The sequence below is a fragment of the Triticum dicoccoides genome, chromosome 1A (assembly GCF_002162155.2).
Source record: "Triticum dicoccoides isolate Atlit2015 ecotype Zavitan chromosome 1A, WEW_v2.0, whole genome shotgun sequence".
Taxonomy (NCBI): Eukaryota; Viridiplantae; Streptophyta; class Magnoliopsida; order Poales; family Poaceae; genus Triticum; species Triticum dicoccoides.
In genome coordinates this window covers 69,074,643-69,093,494 of record NC_041380.1, presented here as the reverse complement: position 1 = coordinate 69,093,494, position 18,852 = coordinate 69,074,643, and the positions used below count along the sequence as shown (strand labels likewise).

Sequence of the window (18,852 nt, the reverse complement as noted above, 5' to 3'; positions counted from 1 at the left end):
CGCTCATTGCGTGGTGTGAAGTGAAGTGATTGCACTCTTTTGCATGCTACAAAGAATAGTAGAACGACTCACTTTTTATATAATTTTAAGCATGAACACTTTATTCATTGGAAATAATAGTTACATTATTTATGAGGAGGGATATAATTTCACTCACATACTCCTCAAACCAATCAGGCTCACTTTTTATGTCGGTGATTCTTCCACTCCACTGATAATACTGTACTAAACTTACACAATTGCCATGCAACTCAAATGGCCTTTGAGATATTAAATTTTTAACTAGGCCCAGGTACAAGATTTAGTGGGTCAAGGCCCACAAAATCTAACAATCCCCCATCAGATATCATAGCGTCCTAAAAAAATCAGATTTCATAAGCATTGCATTTGTTTCAGTTGCATCGTTTGGTATACTACTTGCGGTTTAGTGAAGACCAATTAGCTTCACCTAGACAAACTACACTTACCCCCCATCAAGTCCTTTTAGTTTTTATTATTTTTCTTTGTTTTTGTGTGTTTTGTAGGTAATGTGGAATTCCTATGGACTTAGCACTAGCACGATGAAAAGATCAAAACAGAGGACTTCGAGACACCAGCCTTAGCCATTTTTTAGTGTCAAATATGTCATTTTCGAAAGTGCTCAAATTGAAGGACCAACACCACAAGTACATCGACATTAAACATTTTTAAAACGGAGGACTTTCAGGTACTAAACCTATCACAGTGATTTTTTTTGCTGCCATAAAGTCGTTTCGATGGTGTATCCCATTGGTACACACAGACATTTATGCTAGTTCACATCTAAAGGGAATACACAGATAGAAACTGACCGAAACCTGTGGCGCGCTCTCTCCCCGCGTCTGCACGATTCTTCTCTCTATCACAGGACCGCACAATCTGCATCCTACGGCACATGCATTACTCCATAACGTTAATTTTCTACCGTTTATAGTTTAACTTTACCGTTCTTAAATAAAACAATTTAAAGTATATTTTTTGAAGAAAATTCCTAAAAAGAAAAAGAAAAAAAAGCGATGCCATTGGCTATGTGCTATTATTTTCGCAAAAAGAATGGTATGTTTTTTTTAGTAAAAAAAAGGCACGTGCTAGTGAGCGGGCTTGACCCCTCAAAAAAAAAAGGTGACTTGTGGCTTTCCCTCGAGCGATGTGTTGAAGACAAGGAGGCCTTCCATCATCAAGAAAAAAAAACGAGGAGGCATCGTTCGCCAAGCAAGCCTGGTAACGCAAGCGAAACCCCAGAACCCCCCTTTCCTTCCCTCCTTTCCGGCGATCGCCAACGGTTCTTCCGACCTCTCCCGCCGCTTCCGGCGAGCTCGGGCCCTCCCCTCCGCTTCCGAGGTAAATATCTGGATCCTCCCTCCCCAGCCTCGTCCTCCTCCCCCGCGGCGTGGTGCGGTATCTTGCTCGGTGTCGCTCTGCGGTTGGTTCTCGCGTGGTTTTCCCTTTCCGATCGACCGGGAGTCCGGTAAGGCCGGTCGACCGCGGGTCGGTGCTTGTGACCTCTAGGTGTTGCTGGTCGTAGTTGATTTCGAGCTCTTCGTAGTCACCCAGGGCTTGGCCTTGGGGCTTGGGTTTAATCTACGAGCCGACTAATTTGCTTGCCTTTTTAGCCTGAATCGGTGGCGGATTCGTCCTGCTCTTGGATCTAGTTCGGTAGCTGTGCGAGGTTGGAAGTTGAAGTAGTGCGAGGACTGGCCAGTGTGGACTGCTACGATTGCGGATGCGTTGCTTGGCCTTTTTGTCAAGTTTCATTAATGTTTGCTTGATTGAGCTTGGTTCATTAATGCTGCTGAAGTCGTGGCCTGAGGGTGCCAGAAGAACGATTTCCCTGCCAATTGTTGTTGTTTCCTCTAGGGTTCTTGCCGATTTTGCTGTTCAGGGTATAAAATGCAGATTAATATTTCAATTGCAGATTTCCTTTACAGGGTGGAGTTTGGTTTAACTGATTTGCTTCATTGTTTGGTCAGTTTAGTAGTTATGTATCTGGTTAGAGTTAATTTCAGAGTGGTCTGTATGCATCAAAATGATAGTATTTTTTTTCCTGTTATCCAGTTCAGTTGACGTCTGATCAATCTGATTTGATCAACATCTGTACAGAAGTCTAATAGATACTATTAGAATCCCTGACAACTGCTGTTATCGGGTTAACTTATTCTAGTGTTTTGGCTGATTGTGCTGTTTAAGGTTGTAAATGCAGATTAACTTTGTAGGTTGGAGTTTGGTTAGCCATGGTTTAACCAACTATTTCTAGCTTAGTTTGGCTGGTTTGGTAGGTGGTGTAACCTAGCATTGTGCGCTGTTGCAACTGGTGTCCATGAGTACGTGTAAATCTGGTTAGAGTTAGTTAAGGATTGATCTGTATATATCAATGTGATTGTGGTTTTTCTTGTTATTAAGTTTAGTTAATTTTTATCTAATATAGCTGATTTTATTGGATGCTGTACATATCTAGTAGGTACTTATGTTATTTTGGCTTGAAGATGCTAGAAGAGAGTGCAGCATCTGTAGCTCCTGAATGGCAGTGGTAGACAAGTTTGAGTGTAGTTGAATGCACCAGGTATTGTTGGAGAAATGAGAAGCCACCGTGCAACTGCCATCCTTAGCATACGAGAAGAGGGTAGGCAGAAAGAACTGAAGTCGCCCCACCGGTAACCAGTTATCATGCCAGAAAGAGGTAAGCTTGCCAGGACCCGTCGAACACTTAGAGGATGCCAGGACTGTAGGAATGAGAGGTTTGAAGTTCTTCCAGATTGCTGTGTCACGATTTGAACTCTTGAGAGGGATAACAAGCCTGCAATACTGTTGAGCAAACCATTGAAAGCATGGGACATCCGAGGACTGCAAGACTTTAGCTGCGAACTTGATGAGCAAAGCCTTGTTATGAGCAGAGAGATCCCTAATGCGCAAACCGCCTGAAGATCTTGGGAGAGTGGCGAAATACCAGGCAACGAGGCATTGGCCACCCTTGATTGTGTTCGTGCCTTGCCAGAAAAAAGCCCTCAACAATTTTTCCAGCTTACTAAGAGATTTCTTAGGCCAGAGAAAACAGGTCATATAGTAACTTGGGATGCTAGCAAGAACTGAGTTAACCAGAGTCAAACGGCCACCATATGACAGAAAGGTGGCTAGCCATCCTGATAACCTCTTCGTCCACCCGACGCATGATAGGCAGAAGCAGGCCATGCTTAATCTTGTGTAAAGAGAGTGGCAGGCCTAGGTATGTGCACGGGAAGCTTGAGACAGGGCAACCAAAAAGATCAGCAATTTCCTGTGTGCTGCTCGAGTCGAGGCAAATAGGGATCATTAGTGCTCTTGTGGTAATTGGTTTGCAGTCTAGTGAAAGCTGAGAAGTCAGACAAGATCTGTTTAACGATGGCCGCTTGCTGAGAATTGCCCTGGAACAAAAGCAGTGTATCATCGGCGTACTGGAGCACCGGGTACAATCGGTCGGAGCCAAGCGGGTGTATTAGGCTGCCTTCTTCAAAACGTAAACAACACAGTCTTTGTAGGACATCAACGACCAGAATGAACAGGTACGGCGAGATGGAATCGCCCTGACGGAAACCTCTCCAAGCAACGAAAGACTCACCAAGCTCGCCATTAAGCATGATTCTGGAGCTGGCCGTGGCCAGAAACGATGAAATCCAGCTAATCCATCGCGAGGGAAAACCACGAGGCTGAAGAATGCTGAAGAGGCAGGTCCAGCTGACAGAGTCGAACACCTTTTGGAAATCCAATTTGAGGACCATCATCGGCAGTTTTCTCTTATGAGCTGTTTGAACCATGTCAGCAGCCATAGCAAAGTTCTCACAGTGTGATCAAGGAGGATTTGCGAATGAGTTTTACAAGGCTTTTCACAGTGTGATCAAGGAGGATTTGCTGCTCTTCTTTGACCAGTTATATCACAATCAATCAAGCTCACATTTTACTCTTACCCAAGAAGGAAACACCCCTAGAGCTGCGCGATTTCATGCCAATTTTCATGGTTCACAGTGTTCCTAAGTTGGCTAGCAAGGTCCTTGCCCAAAGATTACAAGATAAAAAAAGGTTATATGTACAAGACGTTAATTAGGTTATGTTCTGTGCTGGATTCTCTTGGCGCATCAGATTGTAATCTTATTTCTTCTCCAAAGCCGAGTATATTATAAATCAAAGCATAGCAATGTGCTACCTAGCCATATCTATCCACTCTTCGGTCATTTGGTTATGAGTGCCCAATCTATAATCATGTCGAAGGTAATATATTTTTGTACGATAGAAATAATAATTGAAATTTTGCTTATTTTGTCAGGCGCACAGTTTGATTTAGGTATTAACCATTTCTCATTAAGACTATTGTTGGACTTCCACAGTGGCACTTCGTATGAGTTTTAGTTGGTTCACTAGCTGATTATGTTCATGCTGAGATCGGAGTTCCATGATTGGAACACCCTAGTCCAGCACGCTCCATCTCTCCTTGCTTGTCTGGTTTCTTATGAGCAAACTCCACATGCAATAATTTCTTCTTCCTTGGCCAAGGTTATGTTGGGAAATTCTAGTTCAATGGCTACATTTTGGTAATGTCCAGCATGCAATTGATCTGGTGTTGATTTTCCACTTGGTATGTCAGGCCATCTTTGTGACTTGTGAAAGTTCCAAGTGGTTGTGCCTTTTTGCAACGCTCGGCGAAGATGCGGGCTCTCTTCATTTGGTCCCGTGTCATATCCACCTCCTCGTCGAACAACGCCATCCGAGCTTCTAGGCCCGCGACGGCCTCCATGCCGGAAACGTAGCGGTTGGGGCCGATAATCGCTTCTGCAGTGGCACAATCCTTAACCTCTATGCATATGCCCTCTACCGGGTATCTTTGGAGCATGCAATCATGTCGGCATGCTGATGGGCTTCAGGCGTCACGCAGTGCCCACAACTCGGTAATTCCGACATTCTCCACACCGGCAGGGGGAGCATGGTCCGGCTCAAAGCCAAAGATTGTGGGCTCCACAAATACGGTTGGCGCTGGCCCTGGGACAACGAGGGGCCCAGTAGCAGGTTCCGCAAATGGGGCGGGTGGATGAACCAGGATCTTGACAGGTACGGGCATGGGGTCCACAAATGGGGCGGGAACGGGCGCGGCCTCCGGCACAGCTTCGACGCAAATTGCCATTGATAGTTAGTGTGGTCAAGTGAGGGGAGGGCTAGAGCTTAGGAGGCAATCCTGATAAATGAAGGATACTATTGGTTTGTCCTCGATCTCGCGTGATTGATGCGCTTTGCAACGAACCACCGTATAATGTCATATGCCAATATTTTGGGAACATATACATCATCAGAGCATCTCCATTCAAGCCCCCGCCTTTTTTAGATGCCGGCGGGCAAAAAACGCCTCACTCGGGGCTTCAGGAACCTGTTTTGCGCTCAATTTGGCGAAAGTTACGGTCGGCACGTCCACCCCAAACCCAGCCCCTAGGAGGCAGCTGGGAACGCCGACATTTCTTTTTCACATGCAACGGTCCACTTGCCAGCCCCTCTCTCTCATCTCTCCTTTTCTTTCTCCTCTCTCCTCTCCTTTTCCTTCCACCACGGCACCACCTACCACACACAGCCGGAGCGGGGCTCGCCCGGCCGTGGCGGCGCACGCATGGCCGGGGCAAGGCTCGCGCTCGCGCGACCGGGGAGGGGCTCGCGGAGCGCGCATGGCCAGGGAGGGGAGGGGCTCGTCTTCTTCGTCGCCGGACGCCGCAGACTGCCTCTGCGCCATGCCAGCATCGCCTCGAGCGCTACCACTGGTCCTCCCGCGCCAAAGCCGCCCCCGTCGAGCTCTGCCTTCTCCTCTCCGTTTTGAGCCGCCCGTGGCACACCTCGATCTGTCGCCGTTTCCGCAGCCTCACCAGCACCGGACGGACGCCGCTGCCGCCGCCTGCTTCCAAAGCCGCCCTGCAGCCTTTGCCAAGTACGCCCCCAGTCGGTTTCGCCCCCAAGCACGGGCTCGCCCCCAAGCACGAGCTTTGCCTCCTTGAGCATCCCGCACGCTGCCAGCTGAGCCGGGCCTCGCCTCCATCCATGTGCGTCCACGCCTTCGCCGGTTTGCGAGTCACCGGCAAGCTGCCCCGGCCTCAAGTTGCCTCCGCTGTCGGGCTTCGGTGTTTTTTTCTTCAAGATCAGCAACATCGCCCCTCGCCATGAGCGGGCGTCGTCTTCTCCATGGACACCCCACGAGTCACGCCCGCGTCCACGCTCGCCGGGGTCCTCACCGGGCACGCGGGGCACGAGGACGGAGCGGCGGCGGTCGAGCTCGGTGGGCGCATGCACAGTGCGTTCGTCGATTGGGTGGGGGGGGGTGGAAAATTTGTTGTCCCCGATACAAAAAATCCGCCCGTGCCTTCCCAGGAGGTCGAAAAAACGCCTCCTAAATGGCACAACGGCTGAAGATGCTCTTACATGAACACGTGTGCATTTGGAACCGGCCAGACAATACGTCCAAGTTATCTATCTCCACTACGGAAATGGATTTTTCCTAACGCATTGCGCGCACAACTTGTATCCTTACCCTTCATCTTGCGTGATGTCCTATCGCATAGGCCCACTCATTGTCAGCCATGCATTGGATTCTACCGCCACGGGCATTTCTATAGCTCGTATTTTCGGCCGTATTACATACGATGTGACCACAGAGGTAGCCAAGTCCTTAGATTCCTTTGTTAGTAAGTCCTATGTATATTCGTTCTTCTCTGTCGTACACATGCTACCACATGCCTGACGCATGCTACCTTTTTCCACGATGCACTCATTTAGGTGACAGTCCATCGCTAAGAACTGTTATGCACAAATAATGAGCGGCAGCACTAATTAAGGTGGGTGGACAGTTTTTTTGGACCAGTTTGATTTTTTAGCGCAATCTGGTAATCGTTTGCTAAAGGACGATATGAAGTTCTCCGAACTGAAGACGAAAAGTTCCACGCAAGCGAGGTACAGTTTCTCTACTTCACCAATCGGCACTTTAGCCATCCCTATCTACAGCACTTTACTCTGTCTTGTGCTCGCTGCTCTAGTCCGTGTCATTCCGCTTTCATTCACCGCTAAGCTAGATCGTCTCTCCTGCTAGCTCGCAGCCACTCGAACTCCTCGCAATGTCTAGACACTACGGTTATGCATTATTCTCGGCAAGTTAATGACCATGACAGAGGTTACTGTCGTCTGCTCCCATCTCAATTAGCCACTTATCTTAGAAATTTTTCGGTCACTATTCCCATATTATTTTTCATCTATATATGGATTGTACTTAAACTCGCTTTATCTCGTAAGATCTGGTGAGGATTCCAATATGCATCTTGACGAATCTATTATCAATTATGCAAATAATTTAGGAGCTAAAACCATATTGCACCTAGTCTGTAATCCACTAGACTATGATCTGGACTTCACTGGGATTATGCATGTCTTGTTGATTCAATATGTAAGTGAAATCGAATTTGCAGCATTGTTTATTTCGTAAATCATGTTGGTTTTATCCAAATCAATCAGTTGAATCCTCCCGTAAAATCATCAGCTTATTTGACAACAATTAAAAACATTAACTTTAAAAATGTCTCCGAAAAGATCAAAAGAATGGTACCAACATACATATAGTCTCATATTAACTGGATCAAATGTCTTAGATCACCACTATAGAACTGGAACACATATTTGAAAAGCCACTATATCACTGCTACATAACCGGGACATAATTTTGAAAAGCCCCGGCCACTATATAATCATACACTTAAATAGAAAACAACACAAGTGTTGACTGTAGATTCTGTTCTACCATATCATAAATTGTTAAAATAATTAAACGGGATGTCGATTCTAACAAAAAATTACCAACACATTCAAAATATCATAATTCTAAGAAAGTGAAAAACATGAAAGTTATTTGAGTGGAAGAATCATGTGTGGTCGACAAAAGGTTGCTCATGCGATGGTTTTATTAATACCGTAGGAAAAGGAAATCAATGTGGCAAACGCAAGCACTTGAATATGTAACAAAAATATAGCCTGCTGATCTATCTAAAATGTAGAAATTGAAGTCAACACATGCATGACAGCCAGAGGAAACTGAAGCCAACACGCGAGATGATGCCAGAGGAGATTGGTTGGGGTGACGGAAGATCCGACAGTGTACAATACCTTAATTTCACACATTTCTCTCCAGGAGATCATGGCGTGGAGTTTGATTCGTTCTTCATATAGCAACAATTGTCACCTCATATCACTAGGACATCAGGAGAGAAGAGGATGGACGAATATCGTTAAAGTTCTCCTATGCATGAAGTGAAGGACCCGGCAAAAAACCGAACTTTCTTATTTGTTTGATTACTAGACTTGGGTGTGTCTCATTGAAGCCCTTCTGCATATGCCATGAAAGACCTTCAACAGGCGTTGTTGTGACCTAGACGCCGGTGTGTGCCACTAAAGTTCTTCTACCTAGGCCATAAAATACCGGTCATAGTATGTCAAAGTTCATATTTCAGGTGTGAAAGCCAACTCATAAAATACATCTTTTCGCTAGCCAAGACCAGTATCAACATAGGAGAGGAGAGTCCCGATCTCTAGAGTGTATCGTTAAAGTTCTCCTAAGAATGACGTGAAGGGCCCGACATAGAAATAAAGGTTGCTTCTTTGTGTGAATATTAGACTTGGAGTGTCTCATTGAAATTCCTCTACATATGCCATGAAAGACCTTCAAAATGCATTGTTGAGATAGAGAATCCGCTCTGTGCCACTAAAGTTCTTCTACCTAGGCCATAAAAGACCAGTCATAGTATGTGAAAGTCCATATTTCAAGTACGATAGCCAACTCACATAATATCGTTTCTCTAGCCCATAACAGGATCAACACAAAAGAGGAGATCCGCGATCTCGGGCATGTAACATTAAGTTTGTCTAATATTGGTCCAGACTATTATTTTACATATACAACAACTGCATAGATGTTAACATTCATTAATCCAAAAACTAGAAACTGAACATGTCACTAACCCTAAATTTGGGCTGACCAATATTGTGAAATCGAGGTAAGGCCAATACTGAAAAAAATGCCTAGTTCACTGAATGTGGAGCAACCCATGGCAGGGAGATATTCAGTACGCTAGTAACTTTGAGGCCACGGAGCTGGAGTGCGCAGCGATTTAGATGGGCATCCTCAAATCTGTGACTGCCGGTGTCGTCAATATCTGGGACGTTGGAGAAATCTGGCATGGCCTGATATTCATGGGATCCTGAATCGGTAGCACCCTATTTCTCTCCATCTTGGCTTGACGAAGAAGAATCGCTCTCGAAATTAGGATAAATGTACTCTTCCTCCCCCTCCTCCTTAGCGATCCAGATCTGGGACGCCCTCTGTTGTGATCGGCTGGGAACAGAAGCTGCCCATGGACATGGCAAGATGAAGATTTGAGGATTCGCCGAAGAAAACGCAAGAAATGAAAAGTGGATCTTGTGAGAGAAGAAACCTGAACAGGAGATCGGTGAATGACTCCGCACTGAGATTCATTGGCAAATCGTGAAGAATTCTTGAGAACCAGGCGCGGGGACGGGGAGGGCGTGGTTCTTCCACTCAATGCAGCTGCCTGTGCCTGAGGGGATTCAAAATTTGAATTGTCTCCGGCTTGGGTGGATGGTGCAGCCTGGTCACGGGGTAGTGGACGGGGAGGTAGGCGAGTACGAGCTAGGCGCGATCGTAGGTAGGACGCCAGATACGACAGGATTTGTATTCCCCCCGTATGCGCTGAGGAAACAAAAATAGCCAAATTCGGGTGGGGCCACTGCTAGCGCTGATCCACAAGATGAAGCGACGATGATCATACTGGTTGCGCGTGCAACCAGTTAGGAAAGACCTTATTCGCTCCACTACTTGATAGTAAGCATCGCGTTGCCCGCCAACCAAATATGAATAACCCCTTGGAAGGACGCCAAGGATAAAATAGCATACACATAGTAATTAACCATGTACATACACATAAGGATGTAAACATTTCATTTTTCCAACTTAGCGAGAATAACTTGTGGCAATACGAAACATAAGGCAATTTATAGACAAAACAACAGGATGATGTTTGAAGGAGTTGAGGCTTTGAGTGTTTACTACCCACGCACAGGAGACCAAATATGTGGCTAGGGTTCAGAATTTATTTGACTAAATCTGGAATGAGCAATACATTATCACAGTAATATGATGGCACACTGTCCAGTAACGAAAAAGGGCACTGCAGAGCTCTGACTTGAGTTTATTCCTCTCTCGCGACCGCGTCCCCCCCCCCTCGCGGGTGGCCGGCCGCGCTCCTTTCTCTCCCGCCCCCAGCCCCCCTCTCCCCTTCCTCCCCACCGCCGTCGCTGGCGCCCGCGGCCGGCCTGGCCCCGTGGTCGCTGGTGGCGGCGGCCCTCCTGCCCTTCCCCTCCCGGTGGCTCCGGCGCAGGGCGGAGTTGCTCCGGGGAGTGCTCCTAGGCGGCGGCGTTCCAACTGGCGGCAGGGTTCCTTGTCGCAGAGCGGGCGGGCGGCTGGGCGGCGGCACCGTCGTTGGCGGCGGGGTGGCGCTGCGGCTCGTCCTAGCGGCGGCGCTCGGCCCAGATCTAGGCCCTACGGGGCCCATATGGACCTGGGCGGGCCAGCGGCGGGGTTGGCTGGCGGCGTGATTCCCGGGATGCAGGGGAGCGGCGTTGCGCGACGGGGGCTGGCGGCACCGACGCCAGCTTGCTGCAGCACGGCCGGCGGGGCTTAGCGGGCCCGTTTCGGGCCTGGCCGGGCCAGGGGTAGCCTGGTATGCCCCGCTGCAGTGTCCGGTCGGCTACCGCGACAGTGCCGGAGGCACGGCTCCTTGCACGACGGCGGTGGAGGTGGTTCCCTTCCGCTCGGCCTTGGTGCTGCTGCTCTCATCGTGTGGCGCTTCTCTCCGGTCTTCTCGGCCTCGTGGTGGTGCTCGTAGTGAGACGGCGTGGGCGGCGGCGCAACCGTGGTGGCGCATTGGGTGGTTGTTTGGTTGGTTGGCTCCGGATGGGCGGTGGTGTTTGGTGCGCGGGAGAAATCCTTGCCGATTCGTCCGGCGCCGATGCGGTGACACCAGCGGGTGCCACCATTCCTTCTTGAAGGGCGTCGTTAGTAGCCATCCCCTACTTTCCTTGGCATACCGGGGGAAACCCTAGGACTTGTCCGGGCAGCGTCGTCGTCGGCGTCGCATACCTTCTTTGAGGTGCTGCTTGGTATGCGGCACTCAGAACCTTGGGCTGTGGTGGGGTGTTTCCAGAGGGCGCAGCGGTTGCGGGCCTTCCGCGCTTTGTCGAGCTGCCGTTGTTGGCATTATGTTTCTTCTTCTTTTTGTCTTTGGGTTTGTTGTGCTGCTCGCCCCAGCGTCGAGATGTATCTATGTTGGCTGGTTGCTTTGGAATACAAAGCGGGGGAAACCCTTTTTGGGTAAAAGGGCGCTGCAGGTTAATTTGTAATCTGATGGCATACTATCAGCCTTTTTGTGTTTTACAATTATCTGCTGCCTGAATTACAGTTAATTTCACCATTGTAATTTTTTTAGTCACACACCTAAATTAGTGGTAGTTGTTTGATTTTTTTTTAGAAAGTTTGATGTTATCTCCATGCCTCCATTGTTTCTGTTCAGGCTGTGCAGGAACTCCTTGGAGTAATTTTTGGACCATAGCCATTCATTGCTACAGTGTATTTTCTACTATTTGCATTGTAAACAAAGATGTAATTCACAAGCTAGGATATAGTAATTTTCTAACCACAGCCATTCATTTGTTACAGTGTATTTCTGAACTATTTACAGTGTAAACAAAGTTGTAATTCACAAGCTAGGATACGTTAATTTTTTAACCATAGCCATTCATTGTCACAGTGTATTTCTGAATTATTTATAGTGTCAACAAAAATGCACTCCCTCGCCCCAAAATAAGACACTTATTTTAAGACGGATGGAGTAATTCACAAGCTAGGATACAATAATTTTTGAACCATAGCTATTCATTGTTATAGTGTATTTCCGAACTATTTACAGTGTCAACAGAGATATAATTTACAAGGTAGGATACAGTAATTTTTAGCTGTTCGTTGTTATAGTGTATTTCCGAACTATTTACAGTGTCAACATAGATATAATTTACAAGGTAGGATACAATAATTTTTCGAACATAGTATTCATTGTTATAGTCTATTTCCGAACTATTTACAGTGTCAACAAAGATATAATTTACAAGTTAGGATACAAATAATCTTTTGAACATTGTCATACAATGTTACAGCATGTCTGAACTTTTAACAATGATTGAGTAACTTTTTACGGTGCTTTTTCTATATATTTTGATAGTAATTATCATGCACAACTATAGTAAATTTGAGCCATAGATCTAGGTGAGTCAAGACTTTACAATTTCTACTGATTGCTTATGACAGTAACTAGGAGGTGTTTTTCATGTGATTGACAACTGTCTTGTTATTTTTTTTACAGTATCCTGGTGTCCAGTGCTAGATGTAACTAGATGATGCCCCGCGCGTTGCTGCGGGATTTTTTTTTTGTTGAGAAAAGTCAGGATCCAAACTGAAATAGCAAAACTGTATAGTTTTTTTTTTCTTTTTTGGCGGGTAAACTCTTAATATTACTCAAATCACAACAAAACCGTACAGTTGACTTGCACATTCTTTAGAGCTAGCAATCTACATTGATTTAAGGGAAATAGGCCAACACATGCCTCACAGTGGAGGTTTGCATAAAATGCACATATTATATCAGATATCAATAATTAGCGCAGATACATGTACTCCAGCATGATGATATATTTGTAGTCTTGTACAGCTGAAAAACATCTGGAAGTATGAGAATCTCTCTCGCTTATAATAGGCGGCGATCAAAAGTAGTGATTATTGATACTATAATGGCATGTTGGGAACTGAAGCATGCATCTTCATTGTAGCAAAGCTTGATGTTGCCCTACATGCTGTAAAATTTGTAGCATTGTTAGATTATTAGATTTATGTGATGCATAATACCTTGATAGATATTATTTTCCTTGAGGCATTTATATGCCTGTCCTGAAATGTGTCATGCTCGTGTGTTTTGTAGTGCTGCAAAAAGACAGAAAATTATGGTACATGTCTTACAGCAATAGCTGACAGTGGTCTTCCCTTTTAAAACACTGTAGGGAAAGTTTATTAAACCATCGGAATTTGCTCCTAGTATCTTCAGTAAAGTCGGTTTTTTTCCTTCTGTACCGAAGTTTCTGTGAAAGAAAAATTTGGGTTAAAACATTGGTTGAGGAATTAAATAAATATGCATATCTATGGGCAGTACCTTGTTTCAATTTTTTCTCTATCATTGGAAGCAGCTACACTAACTGGTGTTGTATTATCTTCTGAGATCCCTTGCCCAAGGATAGTTGGACTATAAAGTAGTGTTCATTAGAAATAGTTGAGTTAGAATTGCAACTTTGAATTAAAGGTTGAAAACAAACCTCTCAATAATTCTGTGGCTGGAACCTAGAAGGGACAATACGTTCTCGCTTTGAGATGCTTGAAGATACGTTTGTGTATATAGGCTGGAGATGGGATTCATAATATGAACATTGACCCTCTGAACATACTCAAGGAAAGCAAGGCAAAAACGATTAGTGGGTCAAGTGCACGGTAGTAATCTAAAACCAAAGAAACAACATGGTTCATGAATATTGGAAAATGGAGGAATCAGGGAGAACCTTGTACAGGGTGGGGATTGAAACATGTTGCAGGCGGCTTCGAGGGCGCAGATATGACCCTGCCTCGGATGTTTCTTACCTCTGCCTAATGATTGAAAGAGCAATCTGTAGAAAAATATGGCATGCATATAATACCAATTCAACACCACACAATATGTACAGTTTTGGAACCAATTTTGAACAACATCTTAGTAACTTGTTGGATGACTCAAAATAATGTATTGGTCAAAATAATGAGATGCTAAAGCATGTTTCTCTTGTTATTACCAGTTTACTTGACATTTAACACAGTGATTTCTCCTATATTGATTTTACTAAATTTGTACGCATATTCAGTTTACAGGAAAAGTTTTATAGCCATATCATTGCCCTGTTTTCCTCCATATTTAGATGTAATAAGAGCCAGCCAGGTAGTAGGAAGCTTCAGCCTCTCAGACACAGTTGTACAAACCAATGAAGAAAATAATTTTCAGTTTTCTAGATTTATAAGAACCGAACCTGTAGGCACGATGAGGACTGAGGAGGCTACGGTGAGACCCAAGTACATAAGCGGATATTGCAACAGTGGCGATGAGGAGGCTGCTGAACCATTCTCATAGGCCGACGGGGTCGGCGAGCGCGGAGGTGGCCAAAAACAAAGCGGGCATCCCCATGAGGCCACGAACCCCACCATCCACTTCGCATCCCGCTGGTTCACTTTTCTACCTAGACGCCGTGATAAGAGCCCAGATCCAGCCGAAGACAGATGCCGTGGCAGGGTGGGTGAGGCATGGGCAGTGCCATACCTGATGGACCTGGTTATGTGATGGCGAATGCGAGGACAACAGCTGCACGACGGAGGCAGCATCTCCCACCGATAGCCAGCTGGTTCTAGAAGCTTCCAGCCCCACCTCCTCTTCGAGACCTGTACCAACAGGTGATGGGCTATGAGCATCAGGACTTCAAATTTGTTAGTAGTATCCAAATAATCTTCAAGGGCTAAACCTGAATACATGATGAGTCCTCTCAGGAAGAAGCGCTACTTGTGGGGAGAACAACTCCATCTACTCCTCCATTTATTGGATGGAGAAGAAGAAAAGGAACCGGTGTAGAGGATGGAGAGATTGATGGAAAATCAATTGGTGGGGAGTTAATTCTTGGTGGGGAGTTAATTAGGAAGATAATAAATGTGTGTATCTGGGCTGGGAAGGCATCGTGTTGTCCAGAATGAAAAGCCTGTTGGCATGGTCAAAAGAACGAAACGGCATCTTCACTTATCGGTGGCAGCTCTTAGTAATTTTCTCAACCTTTGATCAGACGGCTACAGTCTCCTTAGCTTTACTGAATCAACGGATATAACAATTGGGGTGATGTGGCTTCATGAAAAGGCAGGAAAATCACCTAGTGGGGTGCTCCTATTTAGATATAGAAGATAATGTAACAAATGCTTCAGTGTGTTTCTGCTCCTTAACTGTTATACATATGCTCCAGTTCAGTGTGTACCAATCGATCTAAATTGACAGTGGCAATAAAGCACATTTACAGTGTGTTTCAAGCAGATTTCCTTGTTATTTTCAGTTCTCTGTTTAGTGTAACGTTACAAATGCTTGAGTGTGTAAGATGATCACTTGTTGTCAACCCTCTTCTGAAGTTTCCCTCTGTTGGCACTGCTTGAACGTGTAGTTCAGAAGTTGTAAGATGAAATGCAGTGTAATGTTCCTTCGAGTTTCCCTCTTCTTAAAGAGCATCCAGAATCATCACGCACCATAATAAACAATAATCTAAGAAGAGATTTAGCTCAGCCTAGCAGCACTTCAATTTGGGGTGTCGAAGTGGAACAGCAGTCTAGGACGGCAAGTTTCTCGTCGTTGCTCCAGGTGCTATGCTTGCTCACCACCTCCCAGTGGCAGGGCCCCCCTTTGTCCTCGACATGACCATGCTTGAACAGCGTGATACGGCGCAGCGCCGGGGAAGTATCCACCACGAACCTCACGAGGTGGATTAGCTGATGATGTATCCTGCTCGTGCTCTGAAAGCCAACAACCACCAGCTCCTTCAGATGGCGGTGGCGCTGCCAAGAAGATGACGATGATGGCTGCTGCGTCTGCAAGTAGGAGGAGATACTCTGACGACCTGGCTCCTCCTCATGTTGGCACTCGGACTGGGACTGGGACTGGGACTGTGAAACATGAACATGAAGGCTCTCCAGCAGTGGTGCTGCCTGGATGAGGATGCGCGGCCATGAGACATCCCAGGAGGATGGCACATCCGCAACAAGCAGCTTCTTCAGATTAGGCATCAGAGAAAACTGGTTCTTCAGATTGGGTAGAATCCACATCTCTGGCCCAGTAAAGCGCAGAATGAGATTCCTCAAGCTGATGGCCGCGTCTTTCAACGAGAGCATGAACAAGGCAATCAAGTGGTTCACAATGGAGTGGTTGTCCAGTGGACCAATGGAGAAGACGAGGCTCACATGCGCAAGGCAAGGGACGTTGGCGTCGGAGCACAACAGAACCCTGGCATCCACGGCAGTGAGGCTCTCGAGCTTGGGGAGAGACCGGAGCTTGACCGTCATCAACGGGCCGTCAGCGACAAGCTCTCTGATTTCTTACATGGGCGCGTCGAACACCAGCCAACGGGCCGTATCCTTGTCGAAGGAGCAGGCGACGAGATGCAGAACCCGCAGCTGCGGGCACGCAGCGACCACGCCCTCGTAGACGGCCGCCGGCGTAGAGCAGGGCAGGTCCCGCAGCAGCAGCGTGGTGAGCGCGGTGAACCCATCCAGCGGCGGGGGCAAGCAATTGACGAGCTTGAGGCTTCGAAGGCGGGACTCGCCGGGCTTCCTGCTGATACGACCACGGGGGGACGTGTAGACCGGACGAAGATGTGTGATCGGCTCCGTCGACTTGGCAACGACCTCCAGATCCTCGACACCCCAGGAATCGACGGCGTCCACGACCAAGCGGTTGATGCTGGCGGAGGTGCTGAAGGCGAAGAACTCGAGCGACAGCCTGCTGCACGCACGCCGGTGGCGGCGGGCTCTGACGCTCCTGACGGAGCTGACCATGGCGCGCATGGCGCGGCGCTCGTACCGCCCGACGATGGGGCGTAGCCTCCGGCTACACCCGCGTAGCGCGTCCGATGTGACTGCCTCGTTGAGGAGGTCGAGCCACCGCCGGTAGCGCGGCGGGAGCGCGTCGCTGACCTTGAGATCCAGGGCGGGGAGCTCGCGAGGGAGGTGGGCCAAGCGCCTGCAGAGCGCGGCGGCGCCGAGCGCGCTGCGGGTGTCGAGACGGCCCAGAATCTGGAGGATCAGGTCGTCGGAGAGGGCATTGAGGCGGTCCTCATCGCGCGGCCGCCGGAGGGGGAGCCGGCGCCGGCGAGAAGACAGACCCTTTCTAGCCATCGCTCTCCTAGTTCAGCGGTTCCGGCGGAAATTTGGTGTGGCGCGACTGGATGGAGGATCGGTGGAGTGGAAATATAGTGGCGATTGTCTGATGTTTGTCGGAATCGCGGGCTCTGAATGGGGATCGAAGACGGAGAGACGGCGTGGTCCGGCGATTGGGGAAAGCCAGCAAAAACGCGTCATTTCTATTCTTCTTCTCTACTTTTTTTAATGGGATCTTTTCTTCTTCAGTAAGTATGGCCTCATGATTTTTTTTACGGAACCTAAATGTATTTTAGAATTTTATTTTTAATCATTTATTGGCTTACCAACGAAACACAAGTTTATTTGATAAGTCAATAAAAGGCAAAAACAATTAGGGCACGGCGAACAGGTGGCTTCAACCGGACACCCCGCATACCAACTAGGATCGGGTGTCGACCCAAGCCTCAGACAGACTCCTGCATAGGAGCCAGTGGGAAGTTAGAGAAAAAGAAAATGGCAAATGACCACAATGCAAAAAGGTGAGAAAAAGGAAGAAGAGATGAGGATGATGGAGCATTGTTTTATGTTGTGTGGTTGGGTAAAAAATCAACATAATTTTTTATTGCCTAGGTGGATAGGCTGGGGCATCATAGTTCGTGCATTTAGTGGTTTAATTTTAGGACACTGATCACCACCGAACGTTTGGTCTATGGACCTCCCAAACCAAACAAAAGGTTCGATGCGACAGGTTGCCCCGAAGGAGCGATTTCGTTCAGGCAGAGAGGCCTCCTAGCCCGAACACCCCTTTCTGTCGCTCTACATGCCTTTTCTCTATAGAAAGAAAAAAAGAAAAAAAATGCCCAGAAGCGCACATATAAAAAAAGTCTTTTTTTGCCGTGACAAATAAGTGACAAATAAACACTGCATTTGGCTATGTTTAATCTTTCATCGTCCATAGCAAATATTTATTTCCTGAGCTATAAACTTGTCGTTATGGTCTTGAAGGATAGCATCTACCGCCCCTTTCAATAGATCATGATCAAGCACAACAACGACACCATGGAAGGCTACGGCGACTACCGGAGCACCGGGCCATGGAGGAAGGAGCTCGGGGTCGGTGGTCTTCTTGGGAGGCGCCAGGAGCATTAGGAATACCAGAGGGAGCTCGAGGAAGGCGGCAAAGGCACTGGAGCTCGTCAGAGCTAGGGAATTAGACAAGACAACGACATACCAAAGACAAGGAACACGATGTCTAGGCTACGATTTGGGGGCGACTCGCTCCAATTGCTTTGGCAGAGTAGGGAGGGGCGGCAAAGCTTCTTGACATGGCGGCGTGGCTCAAGATGGCCAGTGGTCACTGCCACTGACGGCGTGACTGAACACGGGCGCGTGCGGGCTGCCCTATTCATGCCACGAGAGGCAGAGAGGAGGGATAGGGGAAGGGGAGAGAGAGGGCTAGGCAGCGCTGTAGCACGTCCATGGCGAGCATCGTCGTCCATCGTGGTTAGATGTATTACACACATGGGAGAGAAAGAGAGAAGGAAGATGATGCTGTGTCCCAAAACCACCTAAATCATAGCAAAACCACTGAAGGGGTAGATTTACCCGATTTTAGACATTTCAGGGTCAAAATTATACCAAAATTGACTTTAGGGGGTTATTTGTCCACCGAGGCACACTTGAGGATGAAAAATAGACTTTTTTCCTCTGTTTTTTTAGAAGACTTCTTTCCCTCCGTTAGGTTCTTACCGGCCTACGCAAACGAAGCCCAA

General features: G+C 47.2%; 1 pseudogene; it reads right to left on the bottom strand.

Moving 5' to 3' along the window:
• Positions 1-12,717: 12,717 nt before the first annotated feature.
• On the bottom strand, positions 12,718-17,271 carry LOC119363740 (annotated as a pseudogene).
• Between the last annotated feature and the right edge of the window lie 1,581 nt (positions 17,272-18,852).